Source organism: Staurois parvus, unplaced genomic scaffold (assembly GCF_062004578.1).
Source record: "Staurois parvus isolate SC_StPar_1 unplaced genomic scaffold, SC_StPar_1.0 ptg000136l, whole genome shotgun sequence".
Lineage (NCBI taxonomy): Eukaryota > Metazoa > Chordata > Amphibia > Anura > Ranidae > Staurois > Staurois parvus.
In genome coordinates, this window is record NW_028317932.1 from 10,897,865 (window position 1) to 10,915,977 (window position 18,113).

Here is an 18,113-nt window from a genome sequence, read left to right on the forward strand (position 1 = left end):
AGAATACAGAGAAGGGTGTAGATGTTGCTCCCCCTCCTCTCTACACAAGCTCAGGCAATAGCAAGGAGCTGTCAGTGTCAAGTGTACCTTGCCAGGGTGCCCTGACAGCAGGTGCAACAGGAGATCTGTGCAGGCTTTTCACCTACAATCAATAAAAAAAGAAAAGGAGAAGGCAATGGGTCCAAATATTAAATATGACAGTAAAGGAAAGGTGAAGGGTTCTGAGGAAATGTCAGCCCTGTTCTGCGTCCTGCTATATCTGCCTTTTCCTCTCTGCATCTGCCTCCTGTGCTTCCTCTCTCACTCTCTGTCTCTCTCAGTAAAGTTGGCTATAGCTGGTGATAACTCATTTGCATGTGAATCAACAACAGCATGGCCCACAGGGTACAAAAATAGAACAATGGCTGGCCTGAGCCAAAAATAGGTCAAGCAGGGCCCAGTGATAGGAGCCTACATTAATGTACTTAAAAATATCACAGCAAACACAGCTGTCTGTCCCTCTCTTAAGAAAAAAAAAATACTGTCAGTCAGTCTTTCAGTCCTCAGAGGTTCAAAGTAATTATTAACCTTTTACCACCAGCAAATGTTCATATGTTCATGCTATGATCAATTGAACACACGCACGCGTGTGTGTGTATATAAATACATACATATAAATATATATACAGTATATATATATTCATAAAAGAAAGAGAGAAAATAAATTCTGTATAACAGTACATACCATCTATCTATATATATCTATATATATATAGATATATACTTATAATGTATATCGAGATAGATAGATAGATAGATAGATAGATAGATAGATAGATAGATAGATAATATATATATATATCCATAAAAAGAAAGAGAGAAAGTAAATTATGTATAACAGTACCTATTTATCCATCTATCTATCTATCTATCTATCTATCTATCTATCTATCTATCTATCTATCTATCTATCTATCTATCTCGATATACATTATAAGTATATATATATATATATATTTATTTTTATTTATAATGTATATCGAGATAGATAGATAGATAGATAATTTATATTTTCAGAAAAAGAAAGAAAGTAAATTATGTATAACAGTACATATATATATATATATATATATATATATATATTTTTTTTTTTTTTTTTTTATTTTATGTATATCGAGATAGATAGATAGATAGATAGATAGATAGATAGATAGATAGATAATTTGCATTAAATGCAAATAATTAATAATTTTAAAAGCCTGATAGTAGAAGGCTAAAGCGAGAATGACCTAATATTTTCACAATTTAATGACATTATTCATTGCAATAAAGACAAATGAAAGGATCGCTATCATGAAAAATGATTGTAGTATTGTGACAAACGTATGTGGCTAATGCATGTAATGACAGCATACCATTATTATTTCACATACCTTGGAGCTGGGACAAACTATAGCACTGCTTGTCACAGTCACCTTTTACTCACAGGGGTTAAATCTTTTTTAAGAAAAATTACTGTATTGCTCAAGGTCCTGACAGTTTTAGTATTCATACACACTGGGCATCAAAAATACTGCTTTTAAAGCAGTAGTAAACGTCAAAATAAAAAATCTTCTCCCTGCAAGTTAAGAGCATAATGTGCTAGTATGCATCGCATACTAGCACAGTATGAAGGACTAAAGCCCTGAAAACTAGCCCTCCAGCAGAGTGCTGTCATGGCTGCCCGAGGCTTCCATCTTCACCCAGTCTTCCTTCCGGGTTAGCGAGCTACGGGCATCTGATTGTTGTCCATGGTATGGCTCTCTCAATGGACGGCATGCCACTGAGAGAGCGTCATTGAGAGTGCAGTGTGCATGCGCTGTGACATCACCGTCACTTCTACAGTAATTATCTCCTAAGTGGTGCATGTTTAGGAGATATATACAGTACCTACGGGTAAGTCTTATTAAAGGCTTACCTGTAGGTAAAATATGCAAAATTGGGTTTACTTCCACTTTAAGGGCATTCAACTTTTTTTTCTGCTTCTAAATTCCCCTCCATGTTAGCCTATGTATCCATGCACACAAAGGTGTTTACAGACATTTAGAGCCAGGAGTGTTAGAGGCAGAGAAAAAAAAATCACTTGCTCGTTTAGAAGAAGAGCACACGATGTACCTAAACACACCTCAATGCGCACCTGAACTTGGCTTTAGGTGCGCTTTTTACACTGCTTTTCTCCTGCCAGGTGAAAAGGCATTCAAAATAGTGCCCAGTGTGCATAGGGTTTACTTACACAGGGGTGGTTTTCCTGTATTTGAAACATGCACCAAACATGGCTCAGCCATTCCCCATTTACTTCAATGGTGAGTGTGGATGACAGTGCGGACGCTGCATTTGATTTGCATTTCTTTGGATGGAGCAGATCCTGTTGAAATGCGTTTGCAACGCAGGTCAAAAGCAGTTTTTTACGGCATTTTGTTTTTTACAACAGCCGTCCATTTGTCCAACTCTAGTAATGTCACCGGACATCTTAGTCTGAGTGTAAATGCTAAACAAAAATTTAAGGCTAGGTTTACACATAGGCAGTGCAAAATTGTTTAGATTTCTAGTGTGATTCAGTCAGCAGCTGCAGTCTGATTACCTGTGATTCAGGTTGAATACCAAAGCATTTGTCATGCATTTTTCATAGAGCTGCGATTTTGGATGTTGCTTCTTTTCTCTCTCTCTCTCTCTCAGTTTCTCTCTCTCTTTTTGTCTATCATTCTCGCTCTCTTGCCCTCTCTATTTCCTTCTTTCTCTCTCTCGCTGCTCAGTCATTCAGGGAAATACAATGAAAAATGCATTGCAATTGCATTCTATCCAAACGCCTATCCGTTTCACGTGAGGTTCCAATTGAAACACTATAAATTGCTAAATTGTATCATACAACTCCAAAATCGCACATGACCCCATTTTTAAACTGCTTCGCAGCTGGACTGCACATATGTGATCACCCTACAAAGGAACACATTTTATTTCTCAGGTCATGCAAATCCAGCAGTTAAAAATGCATCCAAAAAACAGATATTTGTGAACCAGGGCTAAATGATGGTTTATGAGATAAAAAAAGGATTTAATGTATAAAGTATATACAGTTATCACAAATTAATTTTTGTGCAATAATCGCCCACTAAGGCATAGTTCAGTGATAATGACAATCTGCTGAGTCTACACAGCATGGTGGTGTCTGTACAATATGGAAAAATGACTAATTGATTCCATGCAGAACTGGCAATAAAGTTTTCCCATCATTATGACTCTTTAAGGAAGAGAAGAAATCTGTGCACGTACAACTCGAGAAACGGCATATACAGTACATGTTTGCTGTTTAAGAGGCTTCAGAGTCATCAGTGAAAGTATTAATGCACTGACATTGTAAAAACAATATTCTACAGAACTGATCATCCACTGACTGATGTGTTATGAAAAATATGAGACTTCTTCTTGGTCAGCCTATTTTGCCAAGATTACACATGTTCTACTGCTGCTAACAATTCCATCCTGGAAAAAAAAATGTATATAAGTAATGATGTGCTCTAAATATTTGCATCCCAAGAGAAAAATGCATTGTTCATATATAATAAGAAATGTTCCTAAAGTTCAATAGTGCAAAAACATATTAACTACCTGCACGTCTTGATGCCTTGGCTGAGATAAAAACAGCCACTTCTCTGGTTGGTCAATTCAGTTCAGATAAAGAAAAGCCACCTATTTAACCCAGAAATTTATGTGGACTCCACAGACCTTCATAAATCATTGCTCCCAGGAACAGTGTATACCCATGACACATGGCTCTACCATCCATTACTAAGTGACCCAATAAAGGCTATGTTTTTATTAAGTGCCATTACCGATAATACATGAAGATCTGTGCAGAAGGTGCAAGGGCCACAGTGATTGTAAACAGGCTTGGATTCCTTGGGGAATGTAAACTCCCCATGTGAGACACTTCTTACCAACCAGTGAAAAGGGCATAGACATAAGATGAGCATCATCAAGATGATTTTACCACATCATGCAATGACTGCTAGTCTAGGGCAGGAGTCTTCAAACTTTCTAAATAAAGGGCTAGTTTATTGTCCATAAGACTTTAGGGGGGGTCAGACTGTGTCCAGCAGGATTGGCATATTTCCTGGCATCAGTAAGAGTAAACATCGTCACGTTTGGTTTTAAGGGGAGGAATAGTGCCCCATTGCTGGTGACAGTGGGAGAAATGGTGTCTCATTGTTGTCAGTTGAAAGAATAGTCTCATATCAGTGGGAGGAATAGTGTCTCCTATTAGTAGGAGATAAAATGCCCCAAGGGCCAGATAAAAGCACCCCTGGCTGCAGTTTGTAGACCACTTGCCAACCAATCTCTTGGGAAGTATTAATGGCCCTTTTGGATTCTTCTGGCCAATCACAAGGGTTCCATGGAATTCAGCTAGCATCTGGCTGTTTGAACATTGCATAAAAGTGGTAATCACTTTCATAATAAAAGCTAGAGTTTTTTCTGCAAAAGATTATTATTATTAATATACAGTATTTATATAGCGCCAACGGTTTGCTCAGCGCTGTACATTATAATGGGAGACAGTACAGTAACAATACAATACAATACACAAGGGGTTCGAGGGCCCTGTTCCTTGGAGCTTACAATCTAGGAGGGAGAGGAGAGTGGTACAGGAGGAAATAGCTGTGGGGGATGAAGTGGTGGGAAGAGCGGAGGAGATCAGCAATTAGGTGAGGGCAGGGTAGGCTTCTCTGAAGAGATGGGTTTTCAGGGTGCGCCTAAAGGTGAGGAGGGAAGGTGACAGTCTGATGGATTGGGGTAGTGAGTTCCAGAGGATAGGGGAAGCCCTGGAGAAGTCCTGGAGACAGGCAAAGCTTGACAGTCTGCTGTGTTACATTGGCCATACAAGGTACAACTTAAAGTCATTCTAAAGGCAATTATTTTACTTACCGGCTCTGTACAATGGTTTTGCACAGAGCAGTCCTAATCCTCCTCTTCTGAGGTCCCCTGCTGGCGCTCATGGCTCCTCTCCCCTGCCCAGTGCCCCCATTGCAAGCCGCTTGTTCTGGGGACATTTGAGTGTGCTCGCTCCTGAGCAGGCTCTGTGTATCCATAGGCACAGAGCGCAGCTTGGCCCCACCCCTGCTGATTTCTCACTGGCTGTGATTGACAGCAGCAGGATGCAATGGCCCCCACTGTTGACCTCACTGTCCAATGAGGGAGACAGTGACACATTGCTGGATCAAGTTGGGCTCAGATAAGTATTTAGGGGGGACTGGGGGGGAGCTGCATGCAGCAGCTTTGGTGTTCAAAAATTCAACAGCAATGTAATTTCCTGCTTGCATGATCGGCTCACTGATTTTCCCAGAAATCTGTGTGTACGGCTGTTTTACATTTGCAGTGCTCTGTGGTGCTTTGTGAAGAGCAATCTATAATATAACCCTGTAATGGTGCACTAATGTGCCACAATCACATGCAGCACATGCAGCGCATGCAGTTGCAGTTTGGTCCCAATGAACTCAGTGGGAGAGTTAGTCATGCCGTGATGCTTCTCAAACTCTGCAGCCTGAGTTAAAAATATCGCAGCTGTGAAGCAAAGCATTGTGGCCACAGCATTTATACAGCCCTGTCCAGGTAAATTGTGACAGTCTGGGTGGGTGGATGGGGGGGAGGCAAAACTGCGGCTTAGCCACTCATCTGAAAGAGCCCTAAAATGCAAGTCAAGTCTTAGGCAATAGGAATAGGAAGTCCAGTTTTGGTGAGACATTCCCCAAGGGTTAAATACTGCTACAGGGATGCAGACACTGCAGCTTTTCTCCTTAGAACACTAAGAGTGCACCAGCTGATTATAATGAACCAGACCCTCCTAGTTAGATTCAGTCTGCAAAGGACATGGCGAAAAACACAGATTTTTCTTCAGAGCAACATAGACTACAAAGTTTGTTAACATCCCTGTAATGCACATAGATTGCCCAAAGGGGATTGCATTTTTCTCAACAAAAGTGGAGTTACTCTTTAACCTCCCTGACGGTATTCCCGAGTGTAGCTCGGGGTAACATTTCAGTACCAAAAGCGGTAACCCCGAGCTACACTCGGGCTTACCCTGAGGCACTGCTCCGGCAAGTGTTCTTCACTTACCTTACCCTGCGCTCCCATGATGTGTCCCCTGCAGCGTCCCCGGCCATCTCCTCCGGCCGATGCCGGCATCCGGCTTCTGTGTCCTGTCCCTGTGACGTCGGGACGTACGGGCGCCGCCGCCGCCGCCGCCGCCGGCGGGAAATTTAAAAATTTTAAAAAATGTCATTTTTTTTTTTTTACATTTTACACAGTAAAACATTGCTGTTTCAACCTATTTCACATACATATTGTCCCTAGTGCTTTGTCCTGCGCCCTGCCTGCATTTTGTCTGTTCTTTCTGTCTGGAAACTGAGAAACGTCCATGGCGTCCAAAAAGTGTCCCTTTAGGTCAAAAGCGGTTTAGATCAGCTAGAGAACAGCGATAGTAAATCAGAACCACTTGCAGAATTGAGTGATAATGATTCGTGGGGAAATTCGTCATCAGAAACTGAAAACGATTTTGTGACTGAGCTCAGCAATGTGCGAACTTGGCGCTCTATTTCACATTTCAGTGTTTTTGGTTTGATTACATTATTGAATTAAATTTTTTATTATTTTTATATTATTTTTATGATTATTTATTAAATTATAATTTATGATTTTGTGTTTCAAATTTTATCATACCCGGGATGTTTACTAGACTCTTGTTCGGACAGATTTCAGTGAGTTTTTCCTAAAAATTACAGCCTACAATAAAAAAAATACATATTTCCATGCAAAAAAATGGTACCGCTTTCAGCACCAAAAATCTGAAATAATCATACCGCCAGGGAGGTTAAAGTGGTTCTAAAGCCTAAACATTTTTTCCCTTAATGTATTCCCTGCATTAATGTAAAAAACGTGTAGGTATCAGTATCATCCCCATCCCCTTGGGTCCTCACTCAACCAGTGCTGTGCCCATGAGCTGTGGCTCTGTCTTCTCTTCCCACTCTCAAGGCTTTGCTGAGCTCTTGGCTCTCAGGCTCCCAAAGCTTCACAGCTGTCACTCAAATCCTGTGATGAGGGAGTGGGGGGAGGGGGCTGAGCCACGCTGTTTGTGTCTATAGACGCTGGTAGTGCGGCTCGGGATTGTGCCTGCAGGTGTGCCACAAAAGGAAGCTGGTTCCTGTGGTTGCACACTAAAAAGAGGAGGAGCCTGGAGCACTGGCAGAGGAGAAGACAAGGATTGAAGCCACTGTGTTCAATTCCATTGCACAGAGCAGGTACGAATAACACGTTTGTTATTTTAAAAATAATTAGTTTGTATTCTATTGAAGCATATATATTATTTTTCCATCAGTCTTAAAGTGGTTGTAAAGGCTCAAGGTTTTTCATCGTCATGCATTATATGTATAAAGCTAAAAAACCTTCTGTGTGTAGCAGCCCCCCATCCCCCTCTAACACTTGCTTGAGCCCCATCCAGATCCAGCGATGTCCACGAGAGCCTCAGTTCTCTGGGAACTCTCACTCCTGATTGGCTAGGGCAGCAGTGGGAGCCATTGGCTCCTGCTGCTGTCAGTCACAGCCAGTGAGCCAATCAGGAGAGGAAGGGGCAGGCCCGAGCCGCGGCTCTGTGTGTGAATGGACACATACAGTCATTGCTCGGGAGTGCACCTGCTTGGGTGCCCCCATAGCAAGCTTTTTGCCATGGGGGCACCCGATAGGAGGAAACCCCACGCACTCCCCCCCCCCCCATTTGTGGGAGGTGAGGTCAGTCCTGCTGCAGCATATACTATACATTGTACAGATGTGCAACTTTGCAGGTAGTTTAAGGGGGCCTTATTTACTTTAAGCCAGGGGCGTCAAACTGGCGGCCCTCCAGCTGTTGCGAAACTACAAGTCCCATAATGCCTTTGGGAGTCATGCTTGTAACTGTCAATTTTTCAATGCCTCATGGGACTTGTAGTTTGGCAACAGCTGGAGGGCCATCAGTTTGACACCAGTGCTTTAAGCAATGAAAAATGACTGCCCCTTTAAAAATGGTAGTTTTTGAAAAAATGTTTCCACTGATTCATGTTTCTCAGGGCAGCACCCCTTTTACATAGTTAGTCTCTGGCTGAAAAAATATAGAAGTCCACCCAATTCAACCATTAAAAAAAAAAGTTATAATCCTACACCCACAGATGATCCAGAGGAAGGCAAAAAAAAACAGCAGAGCATGACCCAATTTGCTCTTGCAGGAGAAAAAATGATTTCCTGATCCCCCAGGAGGCAATCGGATATTCCCTGGATCAACTTTACCTATGAATTTTAGTATCAGGAGCGGACTGACAACTCATGGGGCCCCTGTGTCCTTGCCCAAACTAAAAAAAAACTATGAAAAAGGTACCAGGGGCATCTCATGGGGCCCCCTACTGACCCCGGGCCCTCGGGCAGTGCCTGAGTTTCCAAATGCTCAAGCCGCCCCTGGTTAGTATCCAGTTATATTCTATGTATCCAAGAAATAATCCAGGCCTTTTTTAAAGCAATCCACTGAGCTGGCCAGAACCAACTCTTGAGGGAGTCTATTCCACATTTTCACAGCTCTTACTGTGAAGAAACCTTTCCATGTTTGGAGGTTAAATTTATTTTCCTCCAGATGTAAAGAGTGGCCAATAACTTGCATATAAGCCTTAAAAATGGGCACTTTTGAATTTACAAATTCGAGTCCTATAGACTTACAAGTTCGAGTCCCATAGACTTACATTAAGTTCACAGTAAAACATTCATTAGGTTCGAATGTTCAACCACGAACCAAACACGGGTTTGTGTGGTCCATCACTAGTAAGTATGACATTAAAAACAAAAAAGACTTTAGTATCACTTTTAACAGGTCACATTACATTTTAACATAGGACCCCTTATTTGATTCACAAGTCTTGCATCCATTGAACTTGTGAGTTTTTGGACAGTTTCTGCTTGAATTTGTTTGCAAGATGTCAGAATAGCCTCCCAGAGCTGCTGTTTGGATGTAAACTGCCTCCCACCCTCATAGATCTTTTGCTTGAGGATGCTCCAAAGGTTCTCAATATGATTGAGGTCAGGGGAGGATGGAGGCCACACCATGACTTTCTCTCCTTTTATCCCCATAACAGCCATTGATGCAGAGGTATTCTTTGCAGCATGAGATGGTGCATTGTCATGCATGAAGATGATTTTATTACGGAAAGCATAGTTCTTCCTTCTGTACCAGGGAAGAAAGTGGTCAGTCATAAACTTCACATAATTCATCTTTACACCTTCGGGGACCGTAAAGAGGCCGACCTGCTCTGTACCCATGATTCCGGCCCAAAACATGACTCCACCACCGCCTTGCTGACGTCGCAGCCTTGTTGGAACAGGGTGGCCGTCCACCAACCATCCACTACTCTATCCATCTGGACCATCCAGGGTTGCACAGCACTCATCAGTGAACAGGACTGTTTGAAAATTAGTCTTCATGTATTTTTCTGCCCAATGCAGCCATTTCTGCTTGTGAGCATTGGTTATTGGTGGTCGAATAGAAGGCTTATGCACAGTTGCAAGACTCTGGAGGACTCTGCACCTTGATGTCCGTGGGACTCCAGAGGCACCAGCAGCTTCAGATATCTGTTTGCTGCTATGTAATGGTATTTTAGCAGCTGCTCTGATGCATGGACCTGGCAGAAATCTTCCTCAATGTGCCTTTATGTGCACAAACCCGTCTGTGCTCTGAATTAGCCACAAATCTCTTAATAGTGCGATGATCATGCTTAGGTTTTCATGAAATATCTAATGTTTTCATACCTCGTCCAAGGCATTGAACTATTTCACTCTTTTCGGCAGCAGAGAGATCCTTTTTCTTCCCCATATTGCTTGAAAATGGTGCCCTGCTTAATAATGTGGAACACCGTCCTTTAGTAGTTTTTCCTTAAATTGGGCTCACCTGCCAATCTAATTATCACAGGTGTCTGAGATTGTTTTCAGTGATCAAAAGAGCCCTGACACACAATGCCATCCATGAATTAAACTGAAAAACAAAATATTTAATCTTTGCGAAACTTAAATAGAATTTGCATAATTATTTGGAACAGGGTGTATATTGGCAAAAGTATTGGGATACCTGCCTTTACGCGCACATTAATTTTAATGGGGTTCAATATTGAGTTGGCCCACCCTTTGGAGCTATAACAGCTTCTGGGAAGGCTGTCCACAAGGTTTAGGAGTGTGTCTATGGCAATGTTTGACCATTCTTCCAGAAGCGCATTTATGAGGTCAGGCACTGATGTCGGACGAGAAGGCCTGGCTCGCAGTCTCCGCTCTAATTCATCCCAAAGGTGTTCTATCGGGTTAAGGTCAGAACTCTGTGCAGACCAGTCAAGTTCCTTCACCCCAGACTTGCTCATCCATGTCTTTATGGACCTTGCTTTGTGCACTGGTGTGCAGTCATGTTTGAACAGGAAGGGGCCATCCCCAAACTGTTCCCACAAAGTTGGGAGCATGAAATTGTTGAGAATGTCTTGCTGATGCCTTAACCACTTGCCGACCGCGCATAGCCGAATGACGGCTGCACCGCGGCCGGCTAGTTCTGGGTGGACGTCATATGACGTCCTCCCAGAACGCGCTCTCCTGCGCGCCCCAGGGGGCGCGCACCCGGCGATCTCCGTGATCGCTGTGTCCTACGGACACAACTGATCACGAGATGTGGTGAAAGGCCGATCCCACCGGCCTTTTACCACGTGATCAGCGGTGTCCAATGACACGCTGATCACAGGAAAATGCAAGTGCCGGTTCTCGGCTGCACTTTCCTCACGCTGTCAGATCGTGAGGAAAGTACTGCCGAGAACCGGCAGTTGTCAGAGCGGGGATCGGCACCGATCATCAGGGCACTGATGATCAGTGCCCTGATGATCGGTGCCCAGCAGTGACCCCCGCAAGTTCCTCCCAGCAGTGCGCCCACTAGCCCCGCCCACCCATGCCCAGCAGTGCCCCCACCTGTGCCCAGCAGTGCCCCCACCTGTGCCCAGCAGTGCCCCCACCTGTGCCACTCTGCAGTGCCACCTACCTGTGCCCAGAAGTGCCACCTACATGTGCCAGCAGTGCCACCCACCTGTGCCCACCCACCTGTGCCCACCAGTGCCACCCACCTGTGCCCACCAGTGCCACCTACCTGTGCCCACCCACCAGTGGTGCCCACCAGTGCCGCCCACCAGTGCAGCCCAGCAGTGCTGCCAGTCAGTGCCACCAGTCAGTGCCCAGGGGTTGTGCCAGTCAGTGCCGCCAGTCAGTGCCCAGAAGTGATGCCAGTCAGTGCCGTCTATCAGTACCCATAATCAGTGTCACCTATCAGTGCCGCCTATCAGTGCTGCATATCAGTGCCGCCTATCCGTGACCCCTAATTAGTGCTGTCTATCAGTGCCGCCTATCCGTGCCACCTCATTAGTACTGCCTATCAGTGCCCTTTAGTGCTGCCTATCAGTGCCCATCAGTGCCGCCTATCAGTGCCCATCAGTGCCGCCTCATCAACGCAAATCAGTGAAGAAGAAAAAATACCTGTTTGAAAAATTTTATAAAAGAAACAAATAAACTTTTTTTTTTTTTTCAAATTTTTTGCACTTTTTTTAATTTATAGCGCAAAAAGTAAAGCGCCCAGTGGCGATTAAATACCACCAAAAGAAAGCTCTATTTGTGAGAAAAAAATGATCAAAATTTCATATGGGTACAATGTTGCATGACGGCGCAATTGTCAATCAAAGTGCGGCAGCGCTGAAAGCTGAAAATTGGCCTGGTAAGGAAGGGGGTATAAGTGCCTGGTAGGCAAGTGGTTAAGAGTTCCTTTCACTGGAACTAACGGGTCAAGCCCAACCCCTGAAAAACAACCGCGCACCATAATCCCCCCTCCGCCAAACTTTACACTTGGCACAATGCAGCCAGGTAAGTACTGTTCTCTTGGCAACCACCAAACTCCGACATGTCTATAGGATTGCCAGACAGAGAAGCGTGATTCGTTACGCCAGAGAACATGTCTCCACTGCTCTAGAGTCCAGTGGCAGCGTGCTTTACACCACTGCATTCGCCACTTTGCATTGCACTTGGTGATGTAAGGCTTGGATGCAGCTGCGCGGCCATGGAAACCCATTGCATGAAGCTCTCTACACACTGTTGTTGTGCTAATCTGAAGGCCACATAAAGTTTGGAGGTCTTTAGCTATTGACTCTGCAGACAGTTGGCGACTTCTGTGCACTGTGCTCTTCAGCATGGGCTGAGCCCGCTCTGTCATTTTACGTGGCCTACCACTTCATGGCTGAGTTGCTGTTGTTCCCAGTTGCTTCCACTTTGTTATAATACCACTAACAGTTGTCTGTGGAATATTTAGCAGCAAGGAAATTTCATGGATGAACTTATTGCACAGGTGGCAACCTATCATGGTACCACGTTTAAATTCACAGAGCTCCCGAGAGTGACCCATTCTTTCAAAAATGTTTGTAGAAGCAGTCTGCATGCCTATGTGCTTGATTTTATACACCTGTGGCCATGGAGGTGATTGGAACTTCTAAATCCAAGGATTTGGAGGGGTGTCCCAATACTTTAAGCAATATAGTGTACCATACAAGACCACTCTTTAACACAATAGAAAATAATGACTACAGGAAAGAACAGCAAGCAAAAGTCAAATAAAATGTAACATTACATCATTTTTGTAAGGCATCTATCCAAAGCAAAGACTTGGGTGATCATTTCAGAGTGTGTGGCTTTCATTGGAAATTACATAGTTATATCCAGATTAAACCTGCAGCATAGAAGTCCCCAAACAACACAACCCTGTCAACAAGTCAGATTGCAAATTACAGGCTGTGGAACGCTGTACATAAAAACACGTATGCGCTGTGCGTCTCCCCCACACAAATTGCATGCTAAGTACGTGACAAAAAACGGATGTCATCATCTTGTCTCCTCACTCACAGGCAGTCACTGCTAGCAGAGTATCAGATATTCATCAAACCAGTGGAAGCAAAAAGCACAGGAACAGCCTCTACTTATGTGATTTGGGTGCATGCAAAACTGAGTATGATAATGCTTTGCTTCATCTTTCTAGGAAATTATATGACACAAAAATGACTCGTGTGCATGGCTTGAATGCAAAGCTCTCTGGTTCTGTGATTTAAAGAGATATTCAAATTAGAATACAACTATCTGTATTCAAGCCCTTACAGTGGCCATAGTCTACCTGTTGACTTTTTCTGTCATAAGGTAGAAATGTTCCACCCCTACAATAGAGACGCTTTACTCTGAAGGCAGAGAAACTCATTCAGTGAATTCTGAATTATTGCTCTGTAAGTCTTAAATCTGTCCCCTGCCAAATCTGTGAACTGTTCCTGGCTTTTCTGTACATCCATAGATGAGAGAACCCATAGATTTGTTCCCCCCTGGACCTGACCGAAACTTCCATGCAATAGTTCCGCAGGAGCCAAATGGTCCTGCAAGACATTGCTGGAAGTGGCAGCAGAGGAGATGATGATGCACACATACATATTGTGGAATCCTAGATTAACCCTTTCAGCAGCTGGTTTACACTGGCAAAACTGGTCAGGAAGGGTGCTTCCACACCCCCAGATCTACTAATGATGACCTCAGTCTGATAAGTACTGATTTGTACTGCATCCAGCTCCTGCATTTTGAACTGTTTTTGCTCTAAGGGTCCAAGCCTTTTCCTGTTTCAAGGAACTGCTCCTTTCATTTTCCCACTCAGTTGCTATTTGAAGACTAACTCTGTGTATGAGGGAGGTTTTACCTACTGGAATCCTCCCTGGGACAGCACTCTTACCCCTTTGGGCACTAGAGGGTGGTAGAGATTTGATGTAATTTACACCATATTACATCTAAACATTACCTGCTTCCTCCTCTGGACTACAATCAGTTATTGTCTTCTATTTGGGCTCTGCAATTATTCACCTCAAGATTATTAAGTCATCTACAGTATTTAGTGCATGAGGGAGGTTGATACAGCACTAATGTCCTCCTCTGGACTGCACGCTATATGTATACATTACTTACTTTCCATATTATATGTTTCTTTTGAAAGGCGCAACATCATAATTTATGGAATACCTCATTCATGGGGGCTTTATTGGTTCAACCTTGCAATATGGAGCTGCCATTATGGAACTATACATATCTCAATACTTGGTCCACCGTATTCAATATGAGATCTGTGGAGTGTAACGCTTTATTGTTGTGTATGTTTTTAATATGTTTTTCATTAAAGAAGTCGTTCATTAATTTTTTGACCATCAGCCTGTTTATCTATTATTAATAAGTATACCAAAAACCCATGAGTCCTGGTCAGTGGTCTTTTTAGGTTGTGTGATGCCCTAGGCAACACAAAAATCGCCCCCCTTCCTCCCTGGCAGAGAGAGAGCCTCACACCGACCAACACCAGACCCCCCCCCCCCGCTCTGCATACACCATCAAGTAGCCCACAGTCTCTCTTGGATCCCACCTGGTCCCCATGCCGCAGTGCTGCCCCCCTAAAAAATGCTGCCCTAGGCAAATGCCTTGTTTGCCTTGTGGTAAATACACCCCGGGTCCTGGTAGAATCCATTAACCAATCCTTTTAGTTTGGTTTGCAAGACTTCAGTAAATATGGAAGCCTAAGGCCTCGTGCACACTGGGGCTTTTTTGTAAATGCTTTTTCCTGGCAGCTTAAAAAACACACATAAGCCGCGTTTTTGTAAATTTAGGTCCATCAAGCAATTGGGCATTTATTTATTTAATTGGCCAGAATATTAACCACTTGACAAAACCATTGGCTGAAACCTGCTAACAAACTCATATTGTGTATAATAACAGCACGGGTCAGCAGGGGGGACATGCATGCACACCTGAAAACCCAGAAGCAGATGACAACTTACATTGGCGTATGTTGCCAAGCCTGCAGCTGCTGCCCGCTGGCAAGTGGTTCATTTATTGTGGCCACTGAAATGAGAAAATGCTTAACACGCCTAGCGCTTAGGCCCATTTAGATGCATTTACACACATTTAGGCATGTTTCATGTATTTTGTCTGTCGAAACACTCCTCTCTTGAATGAACAAGTGATTTTTTTTTCTGCCTCTAAACTCCTGTCTGTGCATGGATATGCATTTAAAGGCAGAAAATATAAAAACATCAAACGTCTGGAAAACAGTCATTTGTGAGCTCAAGTGTGCATAAGACCTTAGATCTGAACTTCAGACAGACAGAAAATACAAAAATGAATGCAGGCTTGTTCTTTTTTGTAAATGCAAGACGTGTAAGTAACCTAAAGGGTAACTCCAGTTTTGTGGAGAAAAATAGCAAATTAAAAAAAAAATAATTCAGCATATGCAATTGCTACACAAGCAGCAAACAAAAATCAATCCACGCAGTCCACAACACCTACCTATTATGGACCTATCATGAGTTGCAAACACGCACTAAAGAAGTGATTTCACAACACTTTCAGTATATCTAGATAATGTCAAATAGTGTGGTGCTACCCAGGGGTGGACTGACAATTCATGGCGCCCCCGGGCAATAGGGGATCATGGGGCCCCTGTGTCCTTGCCCAAACTCAAAAAAGCCTATGAAAAAGGTACCAGGGCATCTCATGGGGCCCCCTACTGACCCCGGGCCCTCGGGCAGTGCCGGAGTTTCCAAATGGTCAGTCCACCCCTGGTGCTACCCATACAAGAAATATCACATTCTCTTATAACTTTCAAATATTAACAAAATAACAGAATATATTAGCAATAAATATGTGATCTTCAAATCAACACAGAATTATACACAATACCAGTCAGCGAGAAATAGAAAAATTAAATAAGTAAGTCCTCATTGAAGTAGGATCCAACAGAGAGCAGGAGATCAGCACCAGTCCTGTCATCAGTGCCAAAATCTTTCCATTATTAACAAGTGAACAGTATGAAATAAGTAAATCCTTAGTAAAGAAGAATCTAATAGATGGAAAGAGATCTGTAACAGTCCTGTCACAAGTATCAAAATCTTCTGTGGTGGTGTTACCCTCACACAGTGATAGGAGAGCACTCCACCCAGTGATATATAAATCTGCCCACCTCCAAATATGACCCCTACATTTTGTAAGAGGTCAAATAAGCATTCTTCCTATAAAGGATCAGTCATAATTCCAGTTATAATTCTTTCACCACTCATGGTAAAATAGAATATTGCTCTGAAAACCAGCACACTCTGTTTGCCAATGACGTCATCACGCTTGGTACATTGGAATTGCGGTAAGCTGGACTACACAGAGTTTTGCTGTGGAGTATGCTTTTTCTAACTGTTGGATCCTAATTCACTAAGGATTTACGTTTTGTTTTTGTTTTCTTCTCACTGACTGGTATTGTGTTTAATTCTGTGTTGGTTTGAAGATCACATATTTACTGTTAATATATTCTGTTCCTTTGTTAATATTTGAAGGTTATTCAAGAGTGTGAAATTTCTTACTTGTTTTTGTAGCGCTGCACTATTTGACATTATCTACACAAGTCATATTGTAATGTAATGTTATTAAAAATTATCTTTCTTTTTCAATATGTCATGCTGTAATTTTCTGTAAAATACAATACAATATAGCAACCTAGAGGCATTCTGTACATAGTTGGTGTACAAATCTTCCAGAGAAATGTCATTTCCTGCTTGTGATTGGCTCATTTCCCAGAAGTCTGCACTAAGCTACAAGTCAGCTGAGGAAGTCACGTGGCCAGTGACGTAACATGTGGGTGGAGCCTAGTGATGTCATTTCCGGTATTGTGCAAACCAGGAAGTGTGGTGAGAGGAACCATTTTTGTCATTGGAATTACATGCCTTCACTGTTTTACATTTTGTGAGTGGATTTTAATAGCTTAATAAAGGAAATCTTTTTTATGGGGTTGCACTATGATTTGTCCTATTTTCCCCTGAGCATTCACCATCCTGATGGGAAGCTAAAATCCAGTCTCTTAAGGGGCCAGTAGCAAGGAAATAGCTGTTAAGGGATAGCAGAGGACAATCAAAAGATTTTATAGTGCTTATGACCTGTATGATATATCGGTCAAGGAAGAAGGTGAGTGCATGGCACACTCATTGGTGATGGGAAGAACTTTTGTATATGTTGGATGAAATGAACACTTTGGTGTACTTTGCTGTAATGTGAGCGCATATGTTTTGTGCACTCAACCATTAGCTTTAATATAAACGGTGTTGCACTACGATATATGTTTTTGGTTTTTGTGTACATGTTTTTGGAGTCGTGATTGAGTGAAGAAATTCTGGATTCATCTCCACATGAAAGGATTCACTTCTGTAAAAACGCATTTGACCTATTATAATTTGTAGGTAAAACTTAAAGGTGAGCAGGGAGAGTATCTTGAGCACAAGCACGTCTTCTGGGAAGTGATTGTTAAACGCACTAGTTTGGACATTCTGTGATTTGGGAGTTGAACTTTTATTGTAGTGTGGATTTATCTTGCATGGGATTACTGGAGGATTATTTTATTTCATTTATATGTCTGGATGAGGAGTTAGTGCACTACATATTTATGGTTTATATGCATTTTAAGTGAAAGTACACTTAGTAAGTGGGTGCAGCAATCTTCTGTTGTTTATTTTTACTTAGGGTGTAGCAGAGCACAAGTGTGAACATTTTCACTTTTTGAAGCTACAAGTCAGGTTTTAGGCATCCTCTGCAACAAAAATTAAATTTTTAGTGAGATACCCCCAAATGGTTAATCGCTTCTAAAGGGATGCAGGCCCTGCAACTTTCTTTATTAGAACATCAGCTGAATAATAATGAAAATGTCATGCCCATTCAGATGCACTTTGCACATTGACATAACCAAACATACAGTTTTTCTGCAGAGCAAAAACAGGTAGGAATCTGCAACAGAGTAAATGAAAATCCTTGTAATGTACAATGATGACCTAATGGGGAATGTTTAGAGTGATAGAGTAATATTCTGGTCATAAAGCCAGTCATTTGTGCAGCAGTGTTCATGTGCTAACAATGGCATATTGACAGAAGGAAAGATCAGAGAGAAAAAATTAAATATCATGTTGGCATAAGTATTCAGGCCT

General features: G+C 42.5%; 1 protein-coding gene across 3 annotated transcripts in view; it reads right to left on the reverse strand.

The window, feature by feature from the left end:
• The window catches only part of HDAC9 (histone deacetylase 9), a 778,880-nt gene that overhangs the window by 363,738 nt on the left and 397,029 nt on the right, over window positions 1-18,113 (reverse strand). The window contains exon 1 of one of the 3 annotated variants that reach the window (XM_089673176.1): window positions 88-304. The exons of the other annotated variants lie outside the window; for them this stretch is intronic. The gene's annotated coding sequence lies outside the window, so the exon portion shown is untranslated. Of the gene's footprint in view, window positions 1-87; window positions 305-18,113 lie in introns of those variants that run through there. 3 annotated transcript variants of the gene reach the window in all.